The sequence below is a fragment of the Coenobita brevimanus genome, chromosome 102 (assembly GCF_032717465.1).
Source record: "Coenobita brevimanus isolate Jiangsu-jjx chromosome 102, ASM3271746v2, whole genome shotgun sequence".
In the NCBI taxonomy this organism is placed as follows: Eukaryota; Metazoa; Arthropoda; class Malacostraca; order Decapoda; family Coenobitidae; genus Coenobita; species Coenobita brevimanus.
In genome coordinates, this window is record NC_137055.1 from 30,735,274 (window position 1) to 30,753,597 (window position 18,324).

Below are 18,324 nucleotides of genomic sequence, written 5' to 3' on the forward strand. Positions count from 1 at the left end.
GTCCAGAGGACTGACAAAACCATCAGACAGGAAACTAGCACATGAACTCTTGAGAGTGTCACCCACGTTACTGCTCAAAAGAGGAGCTCCATCATGAGAATTTAAGTTACCCCTCAAAGCAGGTTCAGTTAACTCAGTTAAAGAATTCTGGGAACTCTCAAGGGTGGACACTAGACCAATTGACTGAATATTTAAAGACTCCTTTTTGTTCACATCACGCTGTCTCCTGAAACATCTCTCCGTAGTATGACCAAGCTTACTACAATAAGTACATTTACTTTTCTGAAATCTAGAGGTGAAGCTGGTATTTACTTCCTGAGAAACATCATCTTTATTCTCTTTCCTGTTATCTGTACTCTGAGTAGAGGCAACGTACTTACTCTCAGCTTTCCCTTTTTCTCTAGAATCTCTTGTGAGTGAGAACATATTCATCAGCTAAAACTGCAGCATCAGACAAATTATCTATTCTTTTCTCATCAAGATATAGGCTTACATCTTTATAAATACACCTCTTGAAATCCTCCAGCAAAATCATCTGCTTAAATTTACCAAAATCAGAATCCACATTCTTAGAATTTAACCACTGCTCTAACAGATCTTCTTTGATTTTTGCATACTCAACATGGGATTGTTTATCTTGCTTATAAGTTGTCCTAAATTTTACTCTATAGGCTTCAGGAACAAGCTCATAGGCCTTAAGAATCAAGCTCTTAACTACATCATAATTATCAGATTGATCCTGAGGCAAAGATGCATAAGTTACTTGAGTTTTACCGGTGAGAACAGTTTGAAGGAGTACTGGCCAATACTCCTTGGGCCAATTAAAACCTGTAGCTACCCTCTCAAACAACTGAAAATACTTTGATAAATCAGATTCATTAAAAGGAGGGACAAGTTTAACATTTTTAGCCACATCAAAATCATCAGAGCTAGATGATCCAGTTCCACCTTGTTTCATGCGATACTCATGGTCTGCCTGAATCCTAGCAATTTCAACTTGTGCCTCAGCCTCCTTAGAACGGGCCTGAAATTCAGCCTCCTTAGCACTTGCTTGAAATTCAGCTTCCTTCACACGAGCCTCATGCAGGGCTAGCTGTAACTTAGCTAATTCAATCTGCGTTTGCTCATTTGGAGGAGTTACATTAAACAAGCTTTCATTAATCATGTGAACAATTTGATCTTTAGAATGATGAGAGCAAACAGCAATTCCCAATTGTTGAGCAACAAGCTTAAGTTCATTCTTTGTTCTGTTTTCTATATCACACACTGTTTGCATATTTGACAAAAAATCTTTGGCTTCATCAAGTGTAGTAATAGTAGACATCATGAATAAATCACAGTCACAAAATATCAAGCAATATCCTTATGATAATATCCTGAATATCCTGGCGAGGTCGCCAAATTTATGTTATAGAACAGCGAAAGATAATGTACACATTAAGTGAGAATACTAAAAATCACTACTGTCCCGTAAAGTTCCAGGTTCAAAACAAAAGAGTTAGGTAAAATTACAAGTTAAAGTTTAATGCTCAAACTAACAACAAAACATTCAGGACTCATAAGGATAATGTAATGGCAAAAAACAGGTTAAATATATGGTTAACTGCAATAGCCTCTATTAACACGAAATTAGCAAGAGTAAATTTATCTAAGTCAGCCCTGATAAAATGAAAATACACTGGGTAATGCTCAGTTAATGCAAGATAAATTATTACAGATACAAAATATTATCAAAAATGACTGACAAAAAGAACCTTTACATAAATCACAAAAAAACCTCACTAGGCCTAAGAATTAACCCTATGCTACACAGCACAAGAAAAAAGGCAACAACAGTTATACTCAAATTACACAGCTGCTAGATGGTTGGAGACTTCCTGAGCACTCACAACAATAACTGTACAGGGGAGGACAGAGATGTGAACAAAATGAGGAGCAGATCTAAGTGGCAATGATGCAGAGACTGAGCTCATTATATAGGGGCCAGCAGAGCTTGATAGAACTTGTAAGAAGGACGCGCAAATGAAGCCATGGGGACAAAGAGCTGAAAATCCCGCTCTGAACAACAGAAAGGACGACTTACTCTACTATAACGGTAGAAGGGGGGGACTGAGGCAGAACACGCTCGTGATCAAACGTGTAGCATACTGTGCGTTAAAATTACACAAAGGATGATGAAATCATAGGCTATGTAACAATATATATATATATATATATATATATATATATATATATATATATATACTTACAGTATATAGGTTATATAGGTGGATAGATAGATAGATAGATTAGAGTGGGGGGGCGACACAATATGGCCGGGCTATTGGGTGGTCCTACCACTCTGCGACCAGTTTGTGTTAGGAAGAATTCTGCCACGGTATTCCCTGCGTGTCGTAAAAAAGGAGACTAAACGGGGTAGGGTGAGGAGACTAGGGACCCCCTCCCCTGTTTTTTAGTTTCTACAATGAGACAGTGCATTGAAAGGGATGGGGGATTGAGTTATCCCCATACCCTGAAGATTGGGTCTATGAATGTGCGTGTATGTGGTACAATTGAGGCTAAAAGGGAGTAGATTGGGAGAATGTTTGTGAGAAGAAAGATGGATGTGATTGTTTTGAGTGAAACAAAGATGAAAAGGAAAGGTCAATCTAAGTTTGGAAGTGCGAATTGAAGATTGTCCGGTGGTTGATAGAGGAAGGGCGAGAGATGTGGCCTTGTAAGTGAGCCCGGAAGTGCAGCAGTGTGTGATTGAATGGAAGGAGGTGTCATCGAGACTGATGTGGGTGAATGAGAAATTTTGGCCGTCAGCTGTGGGTATTTGTGAATGCATATGGTCCTGGTGGTGAAAGAGATGCAGAAGAGAGGGAGTCTTTCTGGAATGATGTCGATGAGTGTCTGCAGTGTTTTGGAGCATATGTGAATGTGGTAATGATGGGAGATCTGAATGCTAGAGTGGGAAATGTAGCAGTTGAAGGTGTAGTTGGTATGCATGGTGTGCCTGGAAGAAATGAAAATGGGGAACGAATGATAGGGATGTGTGCTGAGCGAGAGATAGTGATTGGAAATACATTGTCTGAGAAGAAAGATATATATATAAGTATGCATAGATATGACATGACGGTGGAATGGTTGGTGACAGAGCATTGATGGACTATGTGGTTGTGTCCAAGAATATGACAAGAAGATTGCTGGATGTGAGAGTTCTGAGAGGGGTGGGTGGATGAATGTCTGACCATTACTTGGTGAAAGGAAAGTTAAGAGTAGGTATGACGTGGGTGAGAGCTAGGACAGTTAGGTGTGGCAGGGAGGTTTTCAGAGTGAGTGACTTGGATAAAAGAGAGAAAATGATAGAGTATCAGATGATGAATGATGAGTGCAATGCAGTGAAATGTCAGGAAAATGGAAGTGTGGAGGAGTAATGGCAGTTGCTTAAGAGAGCTGTGGTGGGGCACGTGGAAGAGGTGTGTGGTGTGAGTCAAGTGGGTGGTGGTGTAAGAAAGGGAAGTGAATGGTGGTGAGAGGAAGTATGGCTGTGGTTGAGAGGACGTGCATATAAAGTGTGGCTGCAGAGGAAGGAAAAGGTGTCATATGAATGGTATAAAGAAAAGAGGAATAGGGCGAGAAGGGCTGTGCGTGATGCTAAAGTGGCAGCAGGTGAAAGGTGGGGTAGGCGGTTGACTGAGAATTTTCGACAGAAAAAGAAAATGTTTTGGAAGGAGGCGAGATATGTGCGAAAGGGAGAGTCTGAGAAGGATGAGTGAGTAAAAGCAGAGGATGGAAGGATGTTAATTGAGATGGATGCAGTAAGGAAGAGATAGACAGAGTATTTTGAAAGATTGTTAAATGAAGAGGAGGAAAGGAAGGCTGAGATTCTGAGAGAGAGAAGGGTGCAAGGAATAAATGTGTTAGGAGAGTTGAATAATTTTTGGATCACTCCGAAGGAAGTGCAGGAGGCAGTAAAAGAGATGAAAGCTGGAAAAGCTGCAAGTATGGATGGGTGTGCTGTGGAATGCCTGAATGGTGGTGGAGCAACTACTGTTGAGTGGTTAGTATTGTGAGCGGTATAGTGCCGATTGACTGGGCAAGTGCTGGTGTGGTTCTGTTGTATAAAGTTAACTAGCAGATTTCTCACCAATGACCCCCCCCCCCCCACCCAATCCTGGCAGGTTTTCATTTTTTTTTTTTTTGGCTCAAACCTCAGCTTTTTATGAGAAACATTAGAAAATACCAAAATAAGTGCTTACCTGAGTTTATAAGTGCGCTATACAGGTCTCCCTCCGAACACCTGGTACCGTTTTCTCTGGGTGCACTCTGCTGCTGTCACGTTTTCTATGGTAAGGGTAACTATTGCAACCCACTCATAATAGGTAGATATTTGTTCATTTGGTTCGAATTTATATGTAGTACAAGAATATATTGGTTTTCACACAATAATATAGGCAATATAAGTGTTGTGTCACTCACCGAACACATCAAAATCGCCAAATTCTTGCACAGTTGACTCACTATGACCGTTGCTTCAACTTACATTCTATTTTTCTACTTACATTATACTTTTCCACAAACATTACACCATTTTGCACCTTATATAACTGTTATCACATATTTACAGGCCTTACTATTGCAGTGAGCATCATGTCTTTACTGGGTCACTGCTAGCACGTGAGTTGCTGAGACAATGGCGGGTGGGGGTCACATAGGATCAGGCAGCGTTGCTGCCTGGCGGCTGGTAGAGGAAGGTCTCCCACATATGCGTACCAAAAATCACCAGCAAAACTTGAAAAATATGCAAATGACGGACCTCCCAATTGCAGAACAACGGTATGTCATTGGGACTGAGTGTGAAAAAATGTTGTGACGTACCCATACGTTGTCGGGACACCGTGGGTAAAGGGTGATAAGTATGAATGTACTAGCTTTAGGGGTATAAGTCTATTGAGTGTTGTAACCTAGATAACATGTATGATAAACTGCTAATGAAAGGAGTTAGAGACAGTACAGAGGAAGTGATTGGTGATGAGCAATGTAGCTTTAGGAGGGAGAGGGGATGCATGGATCAGGTGTTCGTTGTGAGACAGGTGTGTGAAATGCATACAGTGAAAAGTTAGGATGTGTTTTGGGCATTCATGGAATTAGAAAAAGCATATAGTAGAACTGATAGGGAGGCTTTATGGACTGTTTTAAGATTGTATGGACTTGATGGTAGGTTATTAAAAGGAGTGAAAAGTTTTTATGTAAATAGTAGAGCATGTATAAGAGTGGAAATACTGTGAGTAATTGGTTTCCCGTGAGACTGGGGCTGCAGCAGGGATGTGTGATGTAGCCTAGGTTGACAATATTTATTTGGATGGTGTTGTAAGGGAGATGAATGTGAGAGTGTTAGGTGGAGGTTTGAGTCTGGTGAATGCTGATGGCAGAGTGGAATCTGAAGCAGCTGCTGTTTGTGGATGATTCTGCACTGGTGGTTGATTCGGAGGAGAGTATGAGACAGTTGTTAGAGGAGTTTGGAAGGGTGTGTGAAAGGAGGAAATTGACAGTAAATGAGAATAAGTGTGCGAGGTTGGTAGATAGCAGGAGGATGAATTCAGTTTTAACAGTGAGTTGCTTGCGGATGTACAGTGTTTTAATTATTTAGGGTCACATGTTGTTGTGGATGAAAGAATAGATGTAGAAGTGAAGTTCAGAATGAATGAAGTAGGAAAGGTGCTAGGAGGAATGAAAAAAGTGTTTAGATGTCATTTGCTCAGAATGGATGTAAAAAGAAGGCTCTATGAGGGTACAGTGGTACCGACTGTATTATATTCGGCTGAAACATGGAATATGGGTGTAGCAGAGAGGAAAAGTTTGAATGTAATGGAGATAAGGTGTCTGAGGATTATGTGTGGAGTGACGCATATGGATCTAGAGAGAAATGAGGAAGTGCGAAGACGAACTGGAGTTGTGGGGGAGATGACTGATCGCGTGGAGCAGAGGGTGGTTTGCGATATTTTGGGCATATGGAGAGAATGGATGAAGAGTGACTGGTGAAAAAAAAAAAAAAAGATAACTGGATCGGATGTGAGAGGTGTGAGGCTGAGAGGAAGACCACGAATAGGATGGATGGATAGTGTGAAGAAAACGTTAGATGTGAAAGGGATGTTTGTTGAGCATGGAAGAGTGGCTGTGCGTGATAAGAATAATTGGAGAGAAATTGTGAATGAATAAATGGTGACACTTCGTTGAGGGGATATTCTCCCGCATATGGTCTGATCAGCTGATTTGGCCAGGTGTGGGTAAGCGGACGGGTCCTTTATGATGTGGCAGGAGTAAACCAGCTCTGCTGTCGGGTCCTGCTGGGGATGTCTCTCATTGCACTGCACAGCTGACCCTTGTACGGTATAGTGCGGTGAGGATATGTCCCTTCTTCCCTTGCGGCTAAGATACGAATTAATGTGTGTGTGTGGATAAGTAAATTGGGCATGTGTCGTCTTGCCTCAGCTACCTCCCTTTCTCTGGAGGAAGCACTCTAGGTTTATATATATATATATATATATATATATATATATGCATTTCACCCACTCATTCTGTAACCATTCTCAAGGAAATGATTGCATCAATGGTCCCTTTATCCTTTCTGAACCCACAGTCCTCTTGTGTCTAGGACCAAGTCATTTTGACCGTCTGGATGGCAGCCCTGGGCAATCAACGTTTCCTCTCCTAAAACCTACCACTGAGCAGTCAAAACAAGCATTATTTACTGGTGTAAGGGAGCAAGATGCTGGCACATGATTAGTCTTCTTATAATAAACACAGGAAGTTTTCTTTGGAGGAAGCTTAAGGATTTTCATTTCTTGAGTCAGGTTGTTAAGTTCTCGTTCTATTTTTTCAGACCTACCTGTTCTTGGAGGCATTGTAACAGCTGGCTTCGATGGTGTCACCGGAGCCTTATTTCTCCTCGCACTCACTCGTATGATGTCCATGTTAGCTAACAGCACTAGTCTCCTCTCATTCTCAACCCGTTTAAGAAACTCATTTAAGGAGACAGTGTCAAAGAAATCACTAAGTTTGCACCGGGCATCTCAGGAAGTCCCTGGAATGATTTTTTTTTAGTTAATTTTTCTGCATCCGGGATGGATTCTTTTGAGAATTTGATCTCTACAGCGGCCAGGTTACAGTTTAATCTGTTCAAAGTTGTTCTGAAACTTTCCTCTACATCTTACGTAATTTCTTCAATAATTTGCCAAGCTCCTGTAAAATTAGGAGTACTATAAAACTTAGCACACAACACAATGTTGAAATCACTTCATGCAAAGATTGTTTCCTGCTTAACAAGATTATAAATTAAGGTACGCTGCGGCTTGTCAACTCCAGTTTGAGTAACTTTCAACCTTTCCTCATCAGATGTCACACGTGATTCAATCTGCCCATATAACTTTGCCAGGGTACTTTCAGCTTCGATTCCATCTAAATCAGTTTCATTTACCATGGCAATGTCACTATAGTAAGTCTAATAGCGGGTCATAGGGGCAAGGGAATACCTGGGTGCGGAGATTGATAAGGGAGAGAGTGAGCTGATATAACTGATGGGAGGAATGGATTAAGATTAGTTTGGTTAGGATTAGGGGCTGAAGGTGAGTGGTTCTGCGATGCACATTTTAATTCTAACATTTCATCCCTCAGTGTTAAGCAAGATTTGTTGTTCGCTTACAATTTGCGTCACATTTATTATGAAAGCATGCTGTGCATCAGTCCTGATGTCCTGAAGGTCATACTTAGCTCCCCTGAACTGAGGGTCATCGACTCCATCTGCCATTTTGACTTAAATAAACAAACAAAAATGACACAGATGAAACAAGGGAAACAAAAGTCTACAGGGTAGCTGGCAATTCAGTAGGAATGTACTGATTGTTACTTGTTAAGCACACTAGGGTTCGGTGGGAATCTTTAAGCCTTGAAACAGAGCAAAATTCACAAAAACTGTATGCAGTAGGCTTAAATCATCCCATGAAGCTGCCACCAAAATGCACAGGCCGAAACATTCACATTCAATTATGGAATTAGTACATTCAAGCTTATGAATATATTATAATCATGAGACCTCTGTGGACTAAAAATAGACCCAGTATAAAGATGTGTCCACACTGTAACTTGGTAAAGGGCTTAGATATCATACGTGGTAGTGCTAACCCTTCAGTTTAGTACGAGACACCAAATTCTTGACCCTATTGAGGAGTTTCTATTTACGTTTTCCAGGAAGATTGGCATGGTCGTGAGGGATGTCAACGAAATACATTAAAGTAGATGGTGGTCCTTTATCAACCCGCTGTATCCCCATACATACTAATTGGCATAAGAGAGATTGGACTTGTTCCACGTCAGGGCAAGGCTTGAAAAGTATACCCGAGGAAAGTTCCGCCTTCTACACCTGGCTGCCAGTTCGGATCGGACCTTTATGTTTGAGACATCCACTAGTGAAGTAGTAGCCAGCCTCTCAAATGTTTGGTATTATTGTGTGGGAGGGGACAGGTTAAGGGAGTTGGAAGGCTGGTGGAGCTAATTGTTCCTACCCCTCCCTCTTCCGTCCCCATCCTTCTCACACGGGTAGGCCTAGCAGATTGATGAATATTGGCTACTGCTTCGCTACCATTTGTCTCACATTTACTATTTCGAAGTGATGAGCGAGTGTACAACGCGGAACTTTCCTCGAGTGTACACAAAAACTAGACAGTGGCCTTGCTGGACCCAGTCTCAAAGTCGAATACTATGTCAGAATTTGGTTGAAGTCCACTCCCAGACTGACACCTCTGACGTGTTGAAACTTTCAGGAGGTTTCAAAGAAATTACTGAGGTGAAATTAGTATACTTAATGTGAAAAACAGAAACTTTCAAATGAATATTTCAAAGAAACAAGGTAATTCAGCTGCAATTTGACCGCCCTAACATCTATTTATTAGAGTGATACTGCGCAGGATAAGAACTCATCACCCTTATTTCATAAGTACGAAACAGTTTTTAGTATCAGAATGGTGTAAGAGACTGCTTAGTTTTACCTAGAGTGGCAATGGGCTGATACAGATGTTATGTATTTCTTCACACATCTCACAATTTTCATGGCAGTTGTCACTTTCAGAACATTACTAATGTAGGTCTGATACTATCAAAATACCTTTTATGGGTTTAAAAGTCGATGTACGAGCTCATAATGGAGTTGGGAGAAGAAAAAGTTACAGGTTGAGGGGACACGGTGTCGTCACTTAAAGACCAAAACACAGAGTGAGAGTCACTCCCCTCAGGGAAACGCTGTATCCTCCCCTTGAGGGACCTTAATGATAAAGCTTTTAAACCGTCAATTATGTTTCCTTTTAGGAATATGGATGAGTATTACAAAATATATATACGAACACATTGGTCATACATTAGTCTCAAGTGTCATCGTTGAAGTGAAAAAATAAATACTGAATCAGTGTAAAGAGTACATGACAGCATGGCAAAAATGTATAAACACATGGGATATTATGGTGTATAGAGTAAATATATTACTGGCTTTTATTTTCAACCTGTATACTGGCTAGGTTGGTGAGGCAGGTTAGGGGATGTTGCGTGATTATTCCCGCAAAATATTTTGTCCATAATTCATTATCGTAAATATACAAATAGTGATTTGCACATGTTTCGCAACCTTTCAATGATATCTTACAGTCCAATAATCTACTCTGAATTACTTTTATTTTTTCTTCATATGTTATACAACATAACAGTAATATTAGTTTTATTCCCCCCTTCCACCCTTCTTTTCATTAAAGTCTATAACCAAACCCATCTTAACCCCACATCACACCAACTCTCAAATTCACCCATCCTTCTAATCCCCAGTCCTCTCATCTGTGTATGATTCGAGGATCCACGTTTCGAAACCCCGGGGAATTTACCGCGTGCGCAAGGACAGCGTTGGCAGCACTATATGTTAAAGCTGGAAACTTGGTCAGCTGTACAGTCCCAGCTATGGCGTACGGTTGTGAGAACTGGCAAGTGACAGTTTGAGACAAGCACTGTGTGTAACCGCCTCTAAGGGTACTGTAATATAAATCGTGAGGTGGTCCCAAGAACAAAAAATCTTTTTTCATCTTATTGAGACTAAGGAAGTGCCGAAAATGTCAAGTATCACTTTATAGCTGCGCTCCAAAAGGCTTGTCAGATGATTTCTTTGTTCGTTTTTTTTTTTTTTTTATCTCGAGATGATGTTCATCAGCATGGGAAAGACTTTTCGAGGTGGAGGGGTACACCTGACTGCCTTAACCTATTAATATGATAGGCCTTTCCTGACTCAGTTTTCATGACAGAATAAAGTTTCTGCAGATATAATCCACCAAAAGTTTAGCACTGAAGGTGTAAGATAAGTTTCAAGAAACGGCTGGATTTATTAAACTAGTCGGATGTTCTCTGTGATACATACTGTAGTCTCTGATGGTCGAGTGAATCTATGGCAAGATGATTATATTAAGCAAAGAGTGAACCACAGAAGTCTGAGTTTTATATTGTCATAATTAACTGTCTTCTGGTAAGAATAAGTCTAGCAACTAAAGATACATGACTGTTGACGAAAGCTCACGAAAAAAAAAAAGTCTAAAAATAAACTGGAGTGATTTTCATGAAAACCAATTTCAGTGACCACTGTCACCCTAACTGGTAGTGCATTATTGATGAGGGTGGCAGTGACCAGCGAAACTGTTTGGATATTGTGGAATTATCATATTCTGCTTTTATACTTGTTTTGTTGTAGGATATTTTCCCTCATAACTGGAGTCACATCATTGTGATATTTATCACAGACGACAGTTTTATTAAACTGAGTTAGTTATAGGGGTCATAGGAACGTATGTGGTACATCTGTCACCTGTAAATCTCTCATGCCTAAGTCAAATTTTGTGTTTTATTTTGATAATGACAGAAGAATAAAATCAGATGAGACAGCCACGGAAACGTGAATGTTAATATTGTTACCTATTACCAACTTATGGTCAGGGAAACCATAAGTATATGCTCCAGCTAGAACTGTCCAGTTACATTCGATTTAGAGTGAGCCATGGAAGTCTGACTTAATAGATGTTACTAGTAACCCTTTCACAATTGTGATAACTTGAGCATTGTATTCCCTTAAACACAGTATAATTAAGTTCGCATGAGTGAGTCACGGGAGTCGGAACGTTAATGTCGGCACCACTATTTCTCCCATGGTCGGGATTCCTCTGATAGACAATTCACACAAAGGCTAGATTTACTGCGCTCAGCTAAGAGTGAGTCATATGAGCCTGAGACTGTTGACTCATTATTTATGCACAGGGAAGCCAAAATAACGGGTTTCAGAGTGTGTACATGCGCGTGGGAGTGAGACCACTGGTATAAACTGAGAGATGGAAAGCTGAGGGTGGCCGTGTGGAGACTGACGTGAGGGAGGGTGGAGACTCCCAGGTGTGGTCCTGTCCTCACCACGAAAGTACGCACATACAATCATCAGTCTCGTCCTTGTGAGTATCGGCCGTTTTACTAACCCTTGCAGTACGGTGTTGCTCTTTTCTTCTAGTTCCTTTTTGTTACTGTAAAAGATTTCATGTAGTTTATGAAATATCTAGTGGACGGGTTAATTAAGGCTATCACTAACTCCTCAGTTTTAACAATCAACCCTAAGCTTAATAAAATCATCAGGTGATTTCTTGATGAACATTAAATAACATCATCGGACTGAATGGTAAAAAATAAAAAAAACTCGAAGGGGTATACAACTCTTCAGTTTGTGGTGATTAATTTGTATACATCCGCGAGGAATCAAAATGGTTAGTCTTCCTTCACTGTCATAGTGTAATTAGCAGTGAGGCAAGAATATAAAACGTCTTCATTTTTCCATTAAAAATTGATGCTAAAAGTTGGTGTCAGCAATCTCAGGTTTAATGATACGGGATATGACTTTCGGGCAAATCCCATTATAGCGTACCGTGCATAAATCAAAACCGTCGAGAATTTTCTCTGTAATTTTTGTTGCCTCTAGACGTTATGAATTAATATGGGAAATTCTTCCTGAACTGGAGAGCTTAGTTACAGGCCTCGTTTACACATTCATTACAAAATATGTTCCCTAAACTGAATAAATACATTTGTAAAGTGTAAGTTTAAACCATATAAAACGTACCTATAGGAGTTTAAACCATAAATCGTGAAAGGAAAACAACCGGCAAATTTTGATGATAACATCTATAGCACATGAAGATAAAAAGAACTCTGATCTCTGTGCATCATTGCTGACTGACTGGGCTCGTTTACATGGCATAGAAGCAGATGACATAACAACAAAAGAAACTCCATGCAAGTAAGAAAATAGTAATTTGCTTTCCATTAGATATATAAGATTGAAACATAGGTCTCTGGCAGCTATTTTTTATGCAAGGAAGAAGGAACCAGAGGCCAAAAGACCGCAGTTAAATTGCTCCATCCAAGAAAAAATGAATCCAAGATAATAAACAGCCAAATTCAAGATCCGTTCATTACCCGTTCCAGCCCCGGAGGGGCTTGAGGACAGGTATTATTTTCACTCGGTTTGTCTGTTTGTTTGTATGTATGTCTGTCTGTTAACAACTTCAGGTGAAAACTACTGGTGCAGTTTTGACTAAAATTACAGGGATGATGGGCTATGACCATCTGATCACCTGTTTAAGTTTTGGATCAAATTGGGCCCAGGCCTGGGCTGCAGGCCCAAGAAAATGTAAGATTTTTTTTTTTTTGCCATAACTCCTTTAAGATTCGTCATATCGACATGAAACCAAATACTAAAGGCGCATCTTTCAAATCCGCATCCTATAACATACTTCATTACATCAGGGGGATCACCCCCCAGTTAGTGAAAGGGAGTCAATGTCAGGTGGGTGAAGCCTAAAATTTCAAATGGGCATTATATCGTCAATTTTTACTCTGCTTACTCCAAATTTGACATGTGACATCTTTGACTAGATATCCTGTTGTGTTTATACGTCAACACTAAAATGATTGCCGGGGACGAGTTTGCTGTGTCTTGGCACCGCATCTTGTTTCGAGATGTTTAGATGCACTGCGTTTAAATGACTGGAGGCCATAAGCAGTAGAAAATGCAGACAGAAGAAGACAGCTCCAGAGATGACCTGTTGCATACATGAACGAGTGGGAGCACCGGTTAACTTGTGCATTAGTGTTTGACAGAAAAGTAATGAGAATTTGCTGCTAAGAGGGTGCTATGTGTCCACCATATTGGTGGAGGAATGGAAGCAGAGAGTTCAGAGGAGGAGAGACAGGGGTTGAAGGGAGCCAGTAAAAGGAGAAGAATTAATGAGACGAAACGCCTTTGACTCCAATTTGTTGAGAAGAGCTGTACAGTATGTGGAGAGCCTCTCCAAACATGAAAGTTGTACTCTGCACAGAAGGGGACATAACCCGAGTATAAAGCCAATAACTGTGTATGGGTAAAGAAGGCACAGAGTAAACTTAGCACACCTAATCTCTTGGAAGTATATTTTACGAGAGGTAACATCTTTCCAAGATAAATCTCGAGAGAATGATGCCCCAAGAATGTTCAAAGATGAGGGTTGAGTTTTTTTTTTTTTTTTTTTTTTTAATAAAGGATAATCCTGTGGTAGATTTTGATAAATTGAAACATGGGAGAACCGAGATTATTTATTCATTAAAAACAATAAGATTACTTTTACCTCAATCAGAGATATGAACCAAGTCAGACATTATGTATGCCTTAGCCTCATTCCTTGTTTGTTAAAGTAACTGCTGAGATGGATACTATGGAAAGTGGATGAGCAGATGAAAGGTGTAGTCATCAGCACATGAATGAATAAGGTTAGATATACACTTTGAAAGGTCAATGACTAATTGAAGGAAAAAAGTTGGGGATAGTACACAGCCATGAAAAACACCACAACTGATAGCCCTAGTGGAAGAAAGGTGGTCATCTACAACAGCTTCTATAGAACAACCATAAAGGAAGCTAGAGATTAATCACTGATAGAAGGATAGAAACCGTAAGAAGGCAGCTTCCAAATTAAAGATGTATGCTAGATTCAATTAAGAGCCTTTGAGATGTCATTACAATGGCAATACTTTCGCCAGAGTCCAGAAAGGAGGATTTCCAGGAGTCTGAAGGGAAGGAGAGAAGATCGCCAGTGGAGAGTCCCTGGTGGGACCCTTACTGCCGATCAGAACGATGGTTATGATTCGAAAGTGCTTTAAATTTTTTAAAGAACAGATTCAAAAACTTTAGAAATGCAGGGTGTTACAGCAATTGGGCAATAGTTAGAGGGATGGTAATGGTCAACCTTCTTTGGGACATGCTGAATGAGAGCAAGCTGCCAACAAGAAGGAAAGGTACAAGCACAGAAGCACAGATCTTGAGGACAACAATAGGGACTCCATCAGGCCAATATGCCTTGTTAGTTTTGAGGCCAGTGATGGCAGAAAACACATCAATGGAAGACATTTTAATGTCAGCCATGGAGAAAGTCACGGAGAGGGGGGGGGAGTGATGGAGTAACAGCACTTGAATCGTCTAGGGTGAAAATGAAGGAGAAAGTCTGAACAAAGAGTTCTGCTTTATCAGTAGAAGAAACAGCTACAGAGTAATCATAGTGGAAGACAAGAGGGAAGGATGATGAGGAAAAGTTGTTAGAAAGGTTTTTCGTAAGATGTCAGAAGGAGTGGGAAGAATTTGAGTTAGTGAGTTCATAGCATTTAGTACGAATGAAATTATTTTTAGCAGGGTAAAAGACGTACTTGGCATGATTCCAAGCAGAAATATAAAGTTCCAGGCAGAAATATAAAGGAGTTGAGATTCAGGGGTGGGATGGCCTCGGTACCCTTTAACGGCACTCTCCTTGTTGTGGACAGCATTAGAAAAATCGTGGGTATTTTTATCATAGTCAAAGGATGAGAGAAAGGAATGTATGTTTCCATGCCCGAGAGAATAAACTCTGTACTGAATGAGGCACAAACAAATGGCCCTTAGCCATGGAAGCAGCAATCATTCCAAGAAAAATAAAAGATGTACTGCCTGAGGGCCTCCTAATCAGCAGCTCCAAAGTGACAAAGCTGCCTCCGCTTTACTGGAGTGATAGGACAGGTTAAGGTGATAAGATTGTGATAAGAGAAGCCCAATGGAGGGAAAAGATTAACAGCATAAGCAGAAGGATTAGTCTTAAGAAAAAGGTCAAATATTTTGGAACTCTCCCCAAAGCAGTCAGGGATATCAGTGGGATGCTGTGCAAGCTGCTCTAGGTCATTAAGGATAGAAAAGATGTAGGGTTGTTCACCAGGTGGATCAGTTAGAGAAGAAGAGAGCCAGAAGAGGTGATGAACGTTGAAATCACCTAGAATGGAGATTTCAGAGAGGCTAGAAATTGATAGGATATGTTTCATCTTAGAAGTAAGATAGTAATAGAATTTTTCATAGTCAGTAGAGTTAGTGGACATGCAGACAGAACATATATATTTAATCAGAGAGTGACAGTATAACAAAAGCCAGAGAGTAGAGAATTCAGAAGATTCATGTTCAGGAAAACGAGATCAAGATATAATGCATACATATACACAACAGCCACCTGTGGCTTTGAAGTGAGTAAAGAGGAAGTAGGAGGGTACAGAAAATGGTTTGCTATCACTCACCTCAGACAGCTGAGTCTCAGTACGGAAGAGAAGTGAGGTTTAGAGGAAGAGAAGAAATGATCAACAGAGAGAAAATTAGAGAGGCCTAGAATGATGCCGCAATGAAGTGAGTCAGACAGTAGTTCCAAGCATCTCTCCTGGCCGTGGCCTGGAAAGGGAAAAATGATGGGGACTTTTATGGTCCCCCTCCTCCTTGGGGAGTCTGAGGCTGGGTATTGAGATGCCTTTTTTTTTTTTTTTTTTTTTTTGAAAAAGAAGTGTGGTTTGTAAGCCCATGTAGTTTGGTGTTGACAGTTGGAGGAATTTGTATAGGAGATTATGCTGGTCTACGCTTTGTGTTACTGAAGCACTGAGAAAGTTCAGCAAAAGGAGATGGTCAGAAGCCAATCTCGAGGACTGATGAAACTGGAGCTCCAACTTCTCCTGTCATCAGCTTTCCATCCACCTTGGAAGTACTACCCTGTTCGACTGGTGCTACAGTCTACTCCCTATAAAAAGATGCTTTGCCTCATTATGTGATATACAGAAGCAAACACATGAAGTTAATCAGCATCTCATGAAAGGGTTTGGTGGTCGAGAACGGAAGCACACACAGCCCGCAATCGAAAAATTTTTGGTTTAAAATCCGGGCCAGCCATGAGATATTTGGCCAAGGTCTTGTTTTCCGCAGCCTGTTCGTGCTTAGAACAGAAAGAGGGGTCTCGTTTGCAGGTTTGAGAATCTGAGGGTCACAGTTTGAGGGAAGATTGGAACTAAGCAAATTTAAATGTCTACCTTAATGATATTCGGTTAGTTCAGAAAGTTTAGTCAATTTTTCTTCTTTGAAGATAAGAGCCACCGCAGTAGTAGATGTTATCTTATTTCACATGAGGTTTTCATATGGTAAGACATCAGGAGAGGATGCAAGAGAAGTGATTAGAATGTGAAATACTGGGCCCATACTTACAAAAATATGTAGTACTGCAAACTACACTTAGGAAACGATATTTTTCATGAGTTGCACTTAATACCGGAGAGAATACTTAAGTGAAACCTACCAACCTACTACCGTTTCTAAGCACTCCTTACAACCTACGTTCAGTTCTTCAGTACTCTTTACAAAGTACTTACTGTTCCTAAGTACTCTTTTCAGACGACAAATTTGAGTAACTACGATGAGGCTACTTAGATGCATCTCATTTTACTCATTCGAGATACCACTCAGCAAAAATAACAAAAGAGAATGTGAGAGTCAATATATTATAGGGAAACAGGAAAGGGAAGCCATTCTGACATATGTATGACGTTTTCAGCTAAATATGTACAATTCAGGTCATGTTGGAATAATAAAACAATAGGAGTAGATTATTTTGGAGTGAGATGCTGTTACGCCGCGGATAAGCACAGCGTAGGCAAGATCACTAGCGCTGAAATGAAAGTATTTACAGTACTGAGTTACTTAGTCAAGGAAAAAGCGCAGTTGTTTAGTGGTGATAACCCTTGACTTTTGTATGTTCTCTCCTCGCGTTCTGTGGTGCAATTCTCCTATAAAGCAAAGAATTTCCAGTAGAGATCTCTTCGTAAGAAGGTTTACTCTGTTCTCGTACAGCTTATTTAACAAAATAGTTATCAAATATAACGGGGCTTGTGTTGTATTAGTTGCGAATGCTGTGGCTATTTCGTAAAAAAAAAAAATGCAATTAGATAATAGTCGGCCACACGAGCCAGACAATAATCTTGTGTCAAGATGCAAGCGATTCGCGAATAAATTTGTCCTAAAGTATAGCTACAGCTGTGTCCCATGATGATCGTTCTTTATAACCTTCATTCAGTAAATATGTGCTTATGTAAAAAATAATCGGCAAAGATCTCGTAAGAATACAGTACGAGAAACCCATCATAAGCAAACCCAAACTACCCATGTTATGACGGGGATACGACCTGTCGTTGAGGTTGGGTTGTGAATGCGATTCATTATGAATTTTGTCATAAAATTTAGCCCTAGTTGTGCCTTACTGTAACTACTATTTATCGGATTCATTCAGTATATATATATATATATATATATATATATATATATATATATATATATATATATAGTATATGCAAAATAACCACAGGAGAAACAGAAGGAGCGACAGTGAGTAGTTTCGTATATTACATCTTCAGAGTGAGACAGAAACGTAAGGGTAGAGGTCTTTTATGCACACCCGCAGCAGGGAGTGGCACACAGAACAAAGGATGACCTGAATTTTTACCTGCGGCTTAACTTATGGTCACCTGCAGCACGGAGTGACACAACAAAGGATGACCTGAATCTAAAAATGGATGATGCACAGAACAATTGGTACCTACCTTTTTTCTTCCTTAGGGATGCACGTGACAAAGGGGGAGGGGAGGAGGAGGGGAGGAAAGGGAAGGGGGAGGGAGGGGGAAGGGGTTGGGGAGGAGGGGAAGGGGGAAAGGGAGAGGGGGGAGGGAGGAGGAGGAGGAGGGGATAAGTACTGCTGCTTAACTTAAGACCTGGAGGATTAATGCTAGGTGTGTCCCACACAGGTGTGACTACACTACCAGGAGACTACAGGAAACAATCAGTTGTTAGTCTGGAGGATGCTGCTTTAAAATTTATTCAGATAACAATTTATCACACTTAAAATGACCATAGCTCATGTTTACATT

At 40.4% G+C, this 18,324-nt stretch overlaps 1 protein-coding gene across 1 annotated transcript in view; it reads left to right on the top strand.

The window, feature by feature from the left end:
• The first annotated feature begins 11,481 nt into the window (after positions 1 to 11,481).
• Positions 11,482 to 18,324, top strand: part of LOC145415432 (glutamate receptor ionotropic, kainate glr-3-like) — a 348,498-nt gene continuing 341,655 nt past the window's right edge. Inside the window, exon 1 of the mRNA XM_080284711.1 lies at positions 11,482 to 11,504. The gene's annotated coding sequence lies outside the window, so the exon portion shown is untranslated. The remainder of the gene's footprint in view (positions 11,505 to 18,324) is intronic.